The 14,476-nt window shown below is 44.2% G+C and overlaps 1 protein-coding gene across 1 annotated transcript in view; it reads right to left on the bottom strand.

Annotated features, from left to right (window-relative positions):
- The window catches only part of ADGRF5 (adhesion G protein-coupled receptor F5), a 45,029-nt gene extending 40,943 nt beyond the window's left edge, over positions 1-4,086 (bottom strand). Inside the window, exon 1 of the mRNA XM_054383729.1 lies at positions 3,869-4,086. The gene's annotated coding sequence lies outside the window, so the exon portion shown is untranslated. The remainder of the gene's footprint in view (positions 1-3,868) is intronic.
- Between the last annotated feature and the right edge of the window lie 10,390 nt (positions 4,087-14,476).

Here is a 14,476-nt window from a genome sequence, read left to right on the forward strand (position 1 = left end):
TTAGGGACCACATGCAGGAATTTAAAGAACTTCTCTCTCAAGAAGGAACATTAAAACAATTTCAGGAGCAAGGGACATACTGTGAGCAGCCTGTCACAAGGCACGTAGGGACAGCTTTGGAATGAAGATGGTTTTTACACACTTAACCTGATGGCTGTCGAGGGCTAAGCATGTGGTCACAAGAGTGAGATGAAGCAGGAACTCTAGTAGAGCTTTTCCTCTGTTCATGAACAATTGGGGGAAGCTCTGCTGTTTTGAGGAATTTCCGAGGACAGTAAATTACATACTAGATCACAGCTCTGTTATGTTTTTGGGGAAGGTATTTGGAAATTGTTGTTTTGTGTCAAGATCTAAAAGGGGAATACGTACAGCTCTGTTACTTGCAGGCATCCACAAACCTGCCCTGCCACAGAATTTTCTCTCCTGTTGAGGTGGTCTTAAGCAGAGCCTGGGTTGACAGGAGCCAACCCTGTAAGCAGATCCTAATTTTCTCTGTGCTTTTGTTCTCTGTTGCCAAACAAGGATGGTATTAGCTGCCCCTACTTCACAGGGTGTTTAAACAGAACTTGGGTCAGGTGTCACACACTGATGTGTTTGTGCTAAGAGCCTAATAAAGAAAGAGCAGTAGAAATACTGAGAAGGTAAATGAGACACAACTCCCCTTCCGGATGGAAGGAAGGATTTCAATGTCGAGCGGCGAATTTCAGTTGGCCTTTGAATTCTTCCTAAACCAAATATTACTTTGTGCAAATGAGATGACTGAGGTGACAGATGGGAGTTAGAGGCTTTTCTGGGATGCGAAAAACCTTGCATTTATTCAAAAGTTGTCTATTAGAAGGTGTCTAAATTGTGGGCTAGATATTGTATTGTAGTGGGTTGACACTGGCATGAAGTGAGGCACCCACATCGTCACTCACTTCTCACCTGTCAGTGGGGTATGGAGGGAATAGGAAGAGAAAAAATGAGGAAAATAGTGGATTGATATAAATACAAGTTAATAAGGGAAAGAAAGGGGAAAGAGACAGAAGTGATGTGAAGGCTATCACTCACCCTTTCCCACAAGCAAGCAGATGCCCAGCAAACCTCCAAGCAATGATCCTGTACCCAGCCCTGCTCTTTATTGTTGAACATGATGTTATATGGTTTGAAATATCTTTTTATTGTGAATTTGAATCATCTTTTGCAGGTGTAACCCTTCCCATCCCACAGCTCACTCACTACAGGGGCAGAGTAGGAAAAAGATAAAACCTTGACACTGCAAGCACTGCTCAGCAATAGCCAAAACATTGGTATGCTATCTATACAACTAGCCACATCCAAAACACAGCACTTTATGCACTGTTATGAACAAAATTATCTCCTTCGTATCCAGACACGGTATACCCATCTTGTTTGGCTTGCCCCTATGGGAGTTACAACAAAGAGGGGAGGGCTTTGGAACAGAATTCATTACAGGCTTTCACAGGGATATACTGAAGTTTAGATAAAAGATATGGGCTGAGTGCAGAGCTGGATTAAGATTACAGTATCCATCATATCATGGGATGGTTGTCAAGAGAAACCTCTCTTACAGGCTGCCACTATAAATAGGCAAGCCCTCAGAATAGGCTGCACATGTAAGTAAAGATATCCTTAACCTAGTCCACCAGTGCAGTATTATAACATGCAAATATAGTTCTGTAATCATTAGACAACCTGCTACAGGATGCTGCTGGGGACAGATAAGGAGAATAAGCCGATGCTCATTACCAGGCACAGCAGGTGCTGGATCAGTTTAGATGATGGGTGGTAACTGCCGATGGATACACTCAACAACACGTGAGATCATTTGAAAAACAAACTCCGTATGATCATGGTTATGGTGGATCAACTCAAGAATGGCAATTGGACCTTTCTTTGAAATCACGATCCTAGGAAATTGTTTTATGGAAAACTAGAAATGTTTTTCTGAAAGGAGTTTGGTTTTACTGTAGATTCATCGCATTTGTTCTTGAAAAGCCATGATTCTTACACAAGACAGATTAATTCCAACAGAAAATCTTTTCAGTTTCAAGTGCAGATTCATTTCATTTATGATGTGCGAATATAGGCCCAATCTAAAGATATCCTCATGGGTGATGCAATTCACATCCATGCTTGCCTACTATAAACCTTTGTTTCTTCTGGTAAATCATGAATTTCAACCATGAACCATGGCAGCAGCAGGGGAGGCTTTCTTCATCAAGATGAATGGGTTAAAAAAAGGAACTCTAGTAAAGGCTGCACTGGTCTTTTGTGTTTTAACAATGAGAGGAAGCTCTGCCTAGTTTGAGGAATTTCCCACGTCTCCAATTCAGACTTAGGAAAACTGCTTTATTAAGCCAGCCTAAGAGGTGTTAAAAAAATGAAAATAATCAAGGAGATTAGGGCAAAGATTTCTGCCCAGAGCCTACACATGTTCTATTTGTTTTTTAAAACCTAGATCACCAGAAGCAAACTCAGAGGGATCTGGGGAAGTGAAATAATGACAAATGCCAAGTATTCACACCGGGTTCCTGAGCTGCCAGAGCCATGACTGAAATCAGTCAAGTGTCACTGCTACGCAGGTGTTAATGACTTGCCCCTAAATTTCTTTATGTATCACTTCATTCTGCAACATTGCCAGACATTGCAAGACAGATGAAGTGACAGAAATGGATGAGGAATTTTCTGAGTGAGAAAAAAATCTGTGAGTTGAGAAATGCTGTTTTCACCATGCAAAAGCAAGTGATGGAGCAAGGAGAAATAGAGCCTCAGGCTTTCAAATTCTTAATGTCCTTTCCTTTGCTATTAATTCTTGCCTGTGACAAGCTCATTGCCTCCCATAAAGCTGTCATTAAAAGAGAGAGTTGCAGCATTCAAACAATAACACTTTTCTTTCCCAAATCTGAAATCTCCTTATGCATATAGGAGAGCATCATGTTCCCACTGATGGAGAGAGAAATAAGGTTGTACAGGGTCACACCACAGCTGTGCTTTTTTCAAATCATGGTCATTTAAGCAACTAGTGGATACTGCTGCACCAGAGATGTTTGGATGGAGCTGGAACGTTGAAGTTATAGCCACCAGAGGAGGTAAAAGCATCAGAAAGTATCCTTGCATAGTCCCTGACAATGAGCACAGGCAGTAGCACTCCAACATAATACCATAAAATTGGAGTTTATTTAAGCAGTTCAGAGTAAAGAATGGAAACAAGAAAAACATGACTCTCAAAGACAGCACACAGCAGTGTCTCAGCCTGTGGCTGTGGGTGCTGTAGGTCCCTCTCCCCTGTCAGCAAGTATCCGAAGGAGGATAAAAGAGATTGCTCTTACACGAGTCTGCTGTTCTACACAGCTGACAATAATACAGCACCTGTTATCTGCATGGCAATTCCCAGCCACTGTAAGCAAAAACAAAGTGAAAAACAACTCAAACACTACTGCAGTTGATCTGTTCTTTCTGAAACCATGCGGCATGCCTTAGGAGGTAATAGATACAGCCCAGATGAGCACTATATTTCCATGCATGTCCCTCTTTATCTCTGCAGCCATGATCTTAAACTAGGTTAACCAAAGCCTCTGTGAAATTCACTAGCCAGGCTCATAGACAGTAGCACTTTGTCAGAAGCTTGAATAGCTAAAAGGCCAAAAGTGTCCTACAGAAAACAGTCAACTAATCACTACAAAATCAACCATGCACCAATCACAGTTGTCCCAGGAGAAAATTACAGCAGGTTTACTGGTCATGCAAAGTCTGCACCACAGTGTCAAAATCTGGCCCTGAAAATTCCTACAGTGGCCTCAATCTACCCCAAACTGCTAAACCATACAAGGACACCAAGGCAACATTTCACACACGTCATCCATACCTGTAAGGACAACAAGTGCTGGTCTTGTTTGAGTCTTCTCCAAACTTGTCCTCCTGTGCTGGGAAGGAAATTTCCCATCCAAGTGTCAACTCTTGCCTCAGCCTCTGTCCTTTGTTTTCCCAAGGGTCGGAGACACACCTGCTCTTCTGTGCGTGCTGTTTGGTTTGGTGTTTGGATTTTCTTGTTTTGATTTTCTTTTTGGAGCAAATTAAACAGCCTGTGAGCAATTCTCAGTGAACAAGAGAGAGAACCTTTTGGCTTGTGGTGATTTAATCAAGCAAACTTTGTGACCTCCCCTTCCTGTGATCAGTGGGAACAGATCCCTTTCTCCATCAGGGTGGGGTGGAGTGGAGTTGAAAAACACAAGCCTGAGAGCTCTGTGCTGGATGGGCAGGGCAGATCTTCCTTCTCTGTTCTGTTGTGTCAGAGAACATGGTGATTCCTGCAGGTCCAAAACACTGAGATGACCTCTGGCCAGGAAGGAACCTGGGAAATATTTTCTAAGCAATTTCCTGCCTCGGGGGAGAAAGTGGATGAGAGGGACACTTGGGCAAAGATTCTAATAGAGCTGCTAGGGAGTGTGATTTCAAGACAGGGAAAACACTTTTTTGGTCATCAGAAACGTGGAAGTAAAAAGAAAAAAAAAGATAAACTGTTTTAAGAGCCTCAGCTGTCACTATACAGAGTGATCTGGAGCCTGAGTTGGGTAAGTGCTTCTCAGACTTTCAGCTATGGTGCCTTTCATGCTAAGAGATGCTGAGATACATTAACATCAGAGAGCCTTTCCACGTGAAGCTTATGTTCAGCAACACCCCAGTGATGCATCTATGGCATAAAGGCTCCTTGTCAAGGTGCAAAAGAAATCTAGGCAGGGTCATGCATCCAAAAGGACAGCTATCCTTGGAGCTCAAGTGGTGTTCTGCTCAGTTCCCTCAGCAGCTGTGGTGTACACTGAGAGGAACAGGAAAACCCACACCATCAACAGTTGGCTTAGGAGATGGTGCCAGCAGCGGAATTTTGGCTTCTTTCATCACGCGGCAACTCTTACTGCACCTGACCTGCTGGACCAAGTTGGGTTGAATTTATCTAGAAAGGGTAAGAGGGTGCTGGCACTGGGGTTGGCACGACTCATTGGGAGGGCTTTAAACTAGGTCTGAAGGGGGTGGGTGTGGAAACCAGTCTCCCTGGAGAGGAGGGAGGACCACACAAACTGGTGAAATCAGCAGCCCAGCTGAAGTGCATGTACACCAATGCACACAGTATGGGCAACAAACAAGAGGAACTGGAACTCTTGGTTCACCAGGAAGACTATGATGTAGTTGCCATTACAGAAACGTGGTGGGACGATTCTCACAATTGGAGTACCGCACTGGGGGGTTATAAGCTCTTTAGGAGAGACAGGCAAGGGAGAAGAGGAGGAGGGGTGGCCCTGTATATTAGGGAATCTTTTGATGCCTCATAACTCGAGGTTGCAGATGAAAGGATTGAATGCTTATGGGTTAAAATCAGAGGGAGGCCACACAAAACTGACATCCTGGTTGGAGTCTGTTATAGACCACCCAACCAGGATGAGGAGGCCGATGAGATATTCTATAAGCAGCTGGAAGCTGTCTCAAGATCATCAGACCTTGTCCTTGTGGGGGACTTTAACCTACCAGACATCTGCTGGGAACTTAATTCAGCAGAGAGGAGACAGTCCAGAAGGTTCCTAGAGTGCATGGATGACAACTTCCTGATGCAGCTCTTAGATGAACCTACCAGGGGTAAGGCTCTGCTTGATCTGCTGTTCTCAAATAGAGAAGGGCTGGTAGGAGATGTGATGGTTGGAGGCTGTCTAGGGTGCAGCGACCATGAGATAGTGGAGTTTTCAATATGCAGGGAAATAGGGAGGAGCAGTAACAGAACCCTCACTTTGGACTTTCGGAGGGCAAACTTCAGGTTGTTCAGGCAACTTATTCAGAAAGTTCCCTGGGTAACAGCCCTGAAGAAGAAAGGAGTCCAGGATGGTTGGACCTACTTCAAACAGGAGCTCCTAAAGGCACAGGAACTGGCAGTTCCCACATGCCGTAAGACGAGCCGGCGGGGAATACGACCGGCCTGGATGAGCAAGCAGCTCCTGAAGGATTTAAGGGAAAAAAAGAGGGTTTATCGCCTTTGGAAAGGGGGGGAGGCAACTAGTGATATGTTTAAGGATGTTGTTAGATCATGTAGAAGAAAAATTAGAGAGGCAAAAGCACAGTTAGAAATTAAACTGGCCGCTTCCGTGAAGGACAACAAAAAGCATTTTTATAAATATATTAATGCTAAAAAGAGGGGCAAGAGGAGCCTCCACTCTTTATTGGACGTGGAGGGTAACATTGTAACTAAGGATGAGGAGAAGGCTGAGATTCTAAATACCTTCTTTGCCTCCATTTTCAACAGTAAGGCAGGAGGACTTCAGGATAACTGGCCTCCTGAGCTGGTCGATGGGGTCAAGGAGCAGTGTTGTACTCCTGAAATCCATGTGGAATTAGTTCGAGACTTGTTGAGTCACTTGGATATTCACAAGTCCATGGGACCTGATGGGATTCACCCTAGGGTGCTGAAAGAGCTGGCAGATGAGCTGGCCAAGCCTCTCTCCATCATTTTCCACCAGTCCTGGCTCACTGGAGAGGTCCCAGAAGACTGAAAACTGGCCAATGTGACACCCATCCACAAGAAGGGACGCACAGAAGAACCTGGGAACTACAGGCCTGTCAGCCTGACCTCAGTGCCAGGGAAAATCATGGAGCAGATTGTCTTGGGGGCAATCACTGCGCACCTGAAGGATGGCCAAGGAATCAGGCCCAGCCAACATGGATTTAGGAAGGGCAGGACCTGTCTCACCAACCTGATCTCCTTCTATGATCAGGTGACCAGCCTGGTGGACGTAGGAAAGGCTGTGGATATAGTCTACCTGGACTTCAGCAAGGCCTTTGACACTGTCCCCCACAGCAAACTCCTGGCCAAGCTGTCAGCCCATGGCTTGGACAGGAGCACTCTGCACTGGGTTAGGAACTGGCTGGAGGGCCGAGCCCAGAGAGTGGTGGTAAATGGTGCCACATCCAGCTGGCAGCCTGTCACTAGTGGTGTCCCCCAGGGATCAGTGCTGGGCCCCATACTGTTCAATATCTTTATTGATGATCTGGATGAGGGGATTGAGTCCATCATCAGTAAATTTGCAGATGACACCAAGCTGGGAGCAGATGTTGATCTGTTAGAAGGTTGAAGGGCTCTGCAGAGGGACCTTGACAGGCTGGACAGATGGGCAGAGTCCAACATGATGGCATTCAACAAGTTCAAGTGCCAGGTGCTGCACTTTGGCCACAACAACCCCATGCAGAGCTACAGGCTGGGGTCAGAGTGGCTGGAGAGCAGCCAGGTGGAAAGGGACCTGGGGGTACTGGGTGACAGTAGGCTGAACATGAGCCAGCAGTGTGCCCAGGTGGCCAAGAGAGCCAATGGCATCCTGGCCTGCATCAGGCATAGTGTGGCCAGCAGGAGCAGGGAGGTCATTGTATCCCTGTACACAGCACTGGTTAGGCCACACCTTGAGTACTGTGTCCAGTTCTGGGCCCCTCAGTTTAGGAAAGATGTTGAATTGCTGGAGCATGTCCAGAGAAGGGCAACGAGGCTGGTGAGAGGCCTTGAGCACAAGCCCTATGAGGAGAGGCTGAAGGAGCTTGGACTGTTTAGCCTGGAGAAGAGGAGGCTCAGGGCAGACCTCATTGCTGTCTACAACTACCTGAAGGGAGGTTGTAGCCAGGAGGGGTTTGGTCTCTTCTCCCAGGCAACCAGCACCAGAACAAGAGGACACAGTCTCAAGCTGCGCCAGGGGAGGTTTAGGCTGGAGGTGAGGAGAAAGTTCTTCACAGAGAGAGTGTTTGGCCATTGGAATGTGCTGCCCAGGGAGGTGGTGGAGTCACCATCCCTGGAGGTGTTCAAGAGGGGATTGGACGTGGCACTTGGTGCCATGGTTTAGATAGGCATGAGGTGTAGGGTGACAGGTTGGACTCGATGATCCTTGAGGTCTCTTCCAACCTTCTTGATTCTTGATTCTTCTTGAATAAGCCCTGCACTGTGCTGTTCAGGTCCTGCTGCCTCACACTGGTGCTCCCAGAGGAGGTTTTAATGCACTCACCAAGTGGCTCAATTCCCAGAAGGTGGGGATTGTTCCTTAAGGCTCAGTCCACTTTATGATGACGAAATGAAGATCATTCTAATGGCCTCCTTGCTTTTGTTGCTCCTGGTTTCACACCATCTCTGATGTTCTTGCGAGATAACATAGTACAGCACTGTGGCCCAACATCAAGCCACCAGATGGCACAGGGCACATGCCATCTGTGAGCAGCATTGCTTTCTGGAGGTAGCTTCTCCTTCTTGACTGTAGAAGTAGCTGACAACTGCTACATGTTTCAAGGTCTGAGAGGGGTGTATCTGGACAATCTTTCTGAGGATGTCTTAAAATGTAAAATTGTATCTAAGACTCCAGACTCTAGAGATAATAGCATCCTTCTTTCTGGACACAACAAGAATTAATCTTAGTATCAAGATATCTCCACTCGGGATCACTTTTTAGTTTGTCATGAACCCGTTCATACTATAAAGGCAAGAGGGAGCATTTAGAGAAAGAGACAGCAAAGGAGCTGGGCTGTGTACTGCATCTTTATGTGCTTTCAACTAATGAATGTGGTTCATAATTCCTCATATTTAGCCATGGCCTTGCTGTCTAACAACAATCACTTAATTTCAGTGGACTTCTCATTTTTATTTCCTTTTGCTTTGGTTACAGATGGAAGTTTTGTTCCTATTTAACTTCTGCTGGCTGGGATGAGTATCTAGGAAAGAAAACTAATCACAGAATCATAAAATGCCAATTTGGAAGGGACCCCAAAGATCATCTGGTCCAGCCTTTCTAGGTAATAGTGTGGTTTAAATACGATGGCACGCCGTCAAGCTGAGCCTTAAAACTGAGCAATGTAGGGGAAACCACCTTAGAGAATGATTCCAATGTCTAACTGTTCTCATGGTGAAATATTTTCTTCTGGATTCCAGCTGGAATCTCCCCAGGAGTAACTTGTACCCATTACCCCTTGTCTTTTCCACGTGACTCTTTGTAAAAAGGGAGTCTTCATCTTCCTGGTTGCTCTGCATTGATCAAGCAAGTTGTTTGGCCACAGAAGGTGATCAGGTTTGTCAAGCACAATTTGCCCCTGGTGAATCCACGCAAAGTTTGTTTGGAGCCTGCACATTAGTACTACAGCACGTTAAATAGTACCACAGCCCTCTGTGAATCCTCAAAGAAGTGCTCTTGTGACTGCTTGCAACACTTCAATTAGAGTGATAGAATTATTACTTTAATGTGGAACATCTGAGTGATTTTTCTGAAGTATATAGAAGGTGCTTACAGTATGCTTATTGTTCAGTCTTGTTTTCTTGACTTTTTGTCCCATCTGTATTGTGGTTTGCTGGTGGGTTTGGTGGTGGATGGAAGGTGGTTGCCATCCACATGGCAGTTTCAACAGTTTCAGAACTGTTCTTGTTTAATATTGAGACAGGTTTAAAATCTTAGAGAAATCCTAGAGCAGAATTTTCTATTCCATTTGGGAACTGGCGAGAGAACTCTGGACAATGGTTAGATAAATGTCTGAAACAGCTCAGAAGAAAGTGTAAATAAGCTCACACTAGAGATGCTAATTCCCTCCACTGACTAATAGGAACCTTGACAACTATCTCAGGAGCAGGTATCTCCAGTGCTGCATTTCCAGTGAAGTGAGATGATCACTACTCTTTGTGGAAAGACCTTGCTGCAATCAATGTGCTGTCCTATTATGCAAAATAAAAAGACTCTTTGGACTTCGTAATAAGACCTGGCAGGCACGGTTCAGCAACAACAATTTGATTTGCCAGAGTGCAGACTGGTGCAGACTGATGCTTAGAAAATTTGAACAAAGCGAGAAAAGTCTGAACTCTTGGTATTTGAGTAGTCAGAAGTAAATGCCTCTGTTTGGATTTATCTATTTTAGAGATTAGGAAAGGATTGCAGGACCTCAGAAGAGTCCCATCGTGTTTTCCTGTATTCTATGCTCCGTCTTTGTACAGCAAAGCTTACCTACTTTGTACAGCACTGAGCACTATGAGGCTCTAAAGTTTCCTGTGGCATCTCAGTAAAACCGTATCCAGCATAAATCATTAACTGCCATGGGGCCTAGAAAGATGATGCTGGAGGTATCTCACGAACCTACCCCATCATCAAGGAGTGTCATGACCACCAAGTGAGCTGCAATGGTCTGCTGTGCACGTGGACAGCAAAGGAACATTTCAGTTCTCTTGGTGATCCTGGCAGACAAAAGAGAATTAACCTTTACTCATACCGGAGACGACAAATCCTGACTCACTTTGCTGTAACGCACCGAGAAGGAAGGAAGCAATGAAATGTCTTATTATAGGTTTGACTTAAGTAATATATTTAGAACTGACACTAGTGCTGAAGGCTGCATGGTTTCATACCAAAAAGAGCAACATGCTCTGGACTGTCTTACTGTAGCCAGCAGTCAACTAAAACTATTTATCTGCATGACTAAGGTCCCTGAAGATTACTTTTCTTTTCCTGAAGCACCAGGAATTCATTGCAGTGATAGAGCAATTAATTTGAGTATTTGGACTGCTTCTGCTGTATACTGCCATTGTCCAGTTTTATGAGTTTCTTTTAGGTTCATATAAGGTTTATAATGTGGGGGGGTTTTAGGGGAATCACCATTTGCATGAATTTCATCACAGGAGAATCATGACTACAATAATGTGTAATTTAATCATTGTATTGAGAAGGTAGAAAATGCTAAATGGCTATTTAATCTTCTAGAGAAAAGCATGGGAAAAGTAAATTTACTTTATAAACAAAGGTCTATATTTTAAATAATCCTAGCAATCAACCACACATGCAGACTCCAAGTGATTCACTGATACTTGGCATATGCATATCACAGCTGGCTGCTTTCCTACATGAGGTGCTTCATTTTTTCTTCATTACTGTCCTTAGACAGAGACACAGCTATTTGACATCCCTAATGCGGAACTTGCTTTTTCAGCCTTTAGACTTGTAGCTCTTCAATCCTTAAATTAAGGGCCCACATGCTTCAGTGGATGGTGGTTTTAACAACATATTTTGTCTGGGGTTATATAAAGCTTCATATGCTAAAAGCAGTATTGGTCGTAGGCAACCGAGAGCCTTCATAGCTGATAGGAAATCCCAGTGCAGAGACCCAGGCCAAAGCAGGGACTTCTGCAGAATGATGGAGAACACATTGAGCTCTTGTGAAAATCAATAGAGGAAGTGGAAAACGCCTGTAACTGGTAGCCTTTGTGTCCTTGTGATTGTTGGATTTCCCCTACCAGAAAACATGCAGTAATTTCTCCAGGGATTTTTGAGTCCCTACCCACCCATCCCTTTCTGAAACTTCAGACAGCTTCCTTTGGGGTAGCTGGGCCCTGTTTAAAGTGGACGGCTCCATGCAATGGCCTATTTTCCCATCCTTTCTTCTGACAATGGACAATGAAGGAAATGTTTTTTAATGGTGCATTACTAAGAAGAAGTAGTCACCTGAGGGATCTAGATGTAGAGCTCTGCAAAACTGTATCCTACAAAACATGGGACTTGAGGATTCCATACAACACAGTGTGCTGTAGAACTGCCAGTTATTATTCTAATTATAGAAGGTATTAATAGAAGCAACAGTAACAACACAGAGAAACCTATCAATCAGGAGGACACCTTTGTGTTAAAGGTTTACAGACCCAGAGCTCCTGCTCCAAAGAGCAGGACAGGCAGTAGCTGAAGATGTACAAATAGGATAGCCCAGGGACACAAGGAATAGCTCTGATCCTGGTGTGTCAAAGGGACAAACTAGGACAATGCTTAGGGCAGACAGAATGAGTGCAAGGGCAGACACCATCAGAAGGAGATGGAAGAATGTTACTATCATCCAGGTGATCCATCAGTGAGATGGCCAGAACCTGGGTGGGGATAAAGCGAAGAGGATATCTCCTGAAGCTGTAATCAGGCAGAACCTTCAGGCCTTAGGCAGGGCATGAATAGGAGCTCTTGAAAAGTTAAAGCTCCGGTAATGTACAGATTTTGGCATGGGAGTAACCTCATTTATGTGAAGAATTGAGATGGGTTTGCTTTCGGGGCAAAGACCTTTCTTTTAAAGTCTGGTAAATACGGCACATAGTATAAAACATGATGTAGAAGTTGATGTGTTAGATTATGATTTTAAAAAAAATAATAAAGTATTCTCCTGGGGCAAAGGTGGAAGGGTATAGGGAAAGATCTCCAGGAGCTTTTCCTCTCATCTTGTCTCCATGCCAGGCACAAAAGTAGGGAGATATACTGTATATGTACTGCCTTTTCTTAAGTTCCCCATGTTCCTATCATTTAGTACTTTGTTTACTCAGTACTCAATTTATTTACAAGAGGGAGGAAGCCTCATGCAGGTAGATGTTAGGATAACTTGCCTTAGAAGATGTGGATTTAAAATCCTTGTTTTGACAGCAATATCTTCGACAGGTCCTCCACAGTGTTTTCTATTCTTATGAAGGTGAAGAAGAAGGGATCTGCTATCTGTGAGAGGCACTTAAGGTGAGGGAATGTGGGCTATATGCTTCACATTTGGCTGAAGTACACATCAGTGGATTACATGTGTATTTAGTTCATAGATTTGCATAGCCTTTCCCGTGAAAAGAGATCTCTCAGCCTGGTCAGAACATGTTTATGCATCATGTTTACTAATAGTAAAGGGCATTCTAGTGATACAGCTGCTTCCCAGTCACCCTTCTGCCCTAAATGACCATTGGCTTGCTAGAAATCCCAAACAGGCAAGAGAGAGTAAAAGGGAGATCCTTCCATGACAGCTGTGGAGTCATCACATGGATGTCTAGAGGTAATTGAGACCAAAGAAAGGCAAATGCAAAAAATAATTTAGAAATTCCATCTCATAGAGAACCCATATAAATGTGTGTATATATGTGTGTGGGTATATATATATATATATTTTCCATTCATTCAGCAAGCCATTTCCTCTTTTGCATAGAAAATGACTAAGCAAAACAGAAACTTCTGGCTGTGCAGAAACCTTTGTGTTTCATACAATCCCCTGTGAAAGGCACTTTTCCTGTGTGAATCTGTTTGGTTTTCTCCTTTGCAGACATGAATGAGATGCCTTCCCTCTGACCCCCAGGTCCAGCTCACAGATCTACTTTTTTTATTAAATCAAACCTTTCCTTCTTTGCTCTGGGACAAGAAGCACGCCTTCTGCTGCTGACAATGGTGCCACAAAGGGCCCCTGGGTGAAATATCAGTGGCAGAAACAGCTCCATGCATATTGGGAGAAGAAAAATAATTTGTGGAAATATTTTTTATTTCTTTTTAAGTGATGAGTATGCTTTGCAATGTCTGTTAATTCCTTCCCTAATAACTTTTAGATTGATCACACAGTTTCTATGATGGACACAGATACTGTCATTTCTTGTAAATTCAAAGACAATCATTCACAGAATCACAGAATGGTAGAAGTTAGAAGGGTCCTCTAGGGATCATCTAATCCAACCCTGCTAATGCAGGTTTGCCTAGAGCAGGTTGCATTCAGGAATGTTTTGACAGTGTCCAAGGAGCCTCCTCAACCTCTCTGGGCAGCCTCCTTCTGTCCTCTGTCACCCTCACAGGAAAGAAATTTTTCCTTATGGTTAGGTAGAATTTCTTGCGTGGTAGTTTGTGCTCCTTACCTTTTGTCCTATTGCTGGGCACCACTGAAAAGAGTCCAGCCCCATCCTCGTGACGCTTGTACTTTAGATATTGATAAACACTGAGAAGATCCCCTTTCAATCTGCTCTTCTCCAGAGTGAACACCCCAAGGTCTCTCTACCTTTCCTTGTCAAAGAGATGCCCCAGTTCCCTCATCATCTCTGTAGCTTTCCATTGGACTGTCTCCAGCACTTCCCTGTCTCTCTTGAACTGGAGACCCCAGAACCAGGATACTCCACGTATGGTCTCACTGTGGAAAAATAGAGGGCCAGGAGAACCTGCTTCAAAATACTTACATGCTTCCTGTTGGAAGCTGGGCTAAAAGGATGAATAGCTAAAGAAAATGTTTTGTCTGACTGCTCAACAGCAGGAAAAGCTATCCAGCTAGTCAAACACCAGCTAAGTGGTTGCCAAGTGTATGGTGAAGATTTTTGTCAGGCCAACAGCCAAGGTGAGCCAGGCAGGAAACACATGTGTTGACTAACGGTGTTAGGAAGGGAGGGAGAGTATAGAAATGAATCCGGGGGCACTCTGGGAAGGTAAGGGATAGGTCTGGTGGAAATAGGGTCTGCTGGTCTCTAGGGTCCCTTCCAGTGTAAGCCATTCTATGAGTCTGTGAAATACCAGAAAGACATGGGAACGGATGAGAAAGGAACCAGAAAGACTGCGGTAGGGTCTAGGGCAGTGTGGTAGCTTGAGTATTGTTGTGGTATTACAGGGAATATGGTGGGACTCCATGATACTGCTGTGGAAGGTGTTGGATATAAAGTTGGAGGGAAAAATCATTATTT

The sequence above is a fragment of the Indicator indicator genome, chromosome 9 (genome assembly GCF_027791375.1).
Source record: "Indicator indicator isolate 239-I01 chromosome 9, UM_Iind_1.1, whole genome shotgun sequence".
NCBI classification, from domain to species: domain Eukaryota; kingdom Metazoa; phylum Chordata; class Aves; order Piciformes; family Indicatoridae; genus Indicator; species Indicator indicator.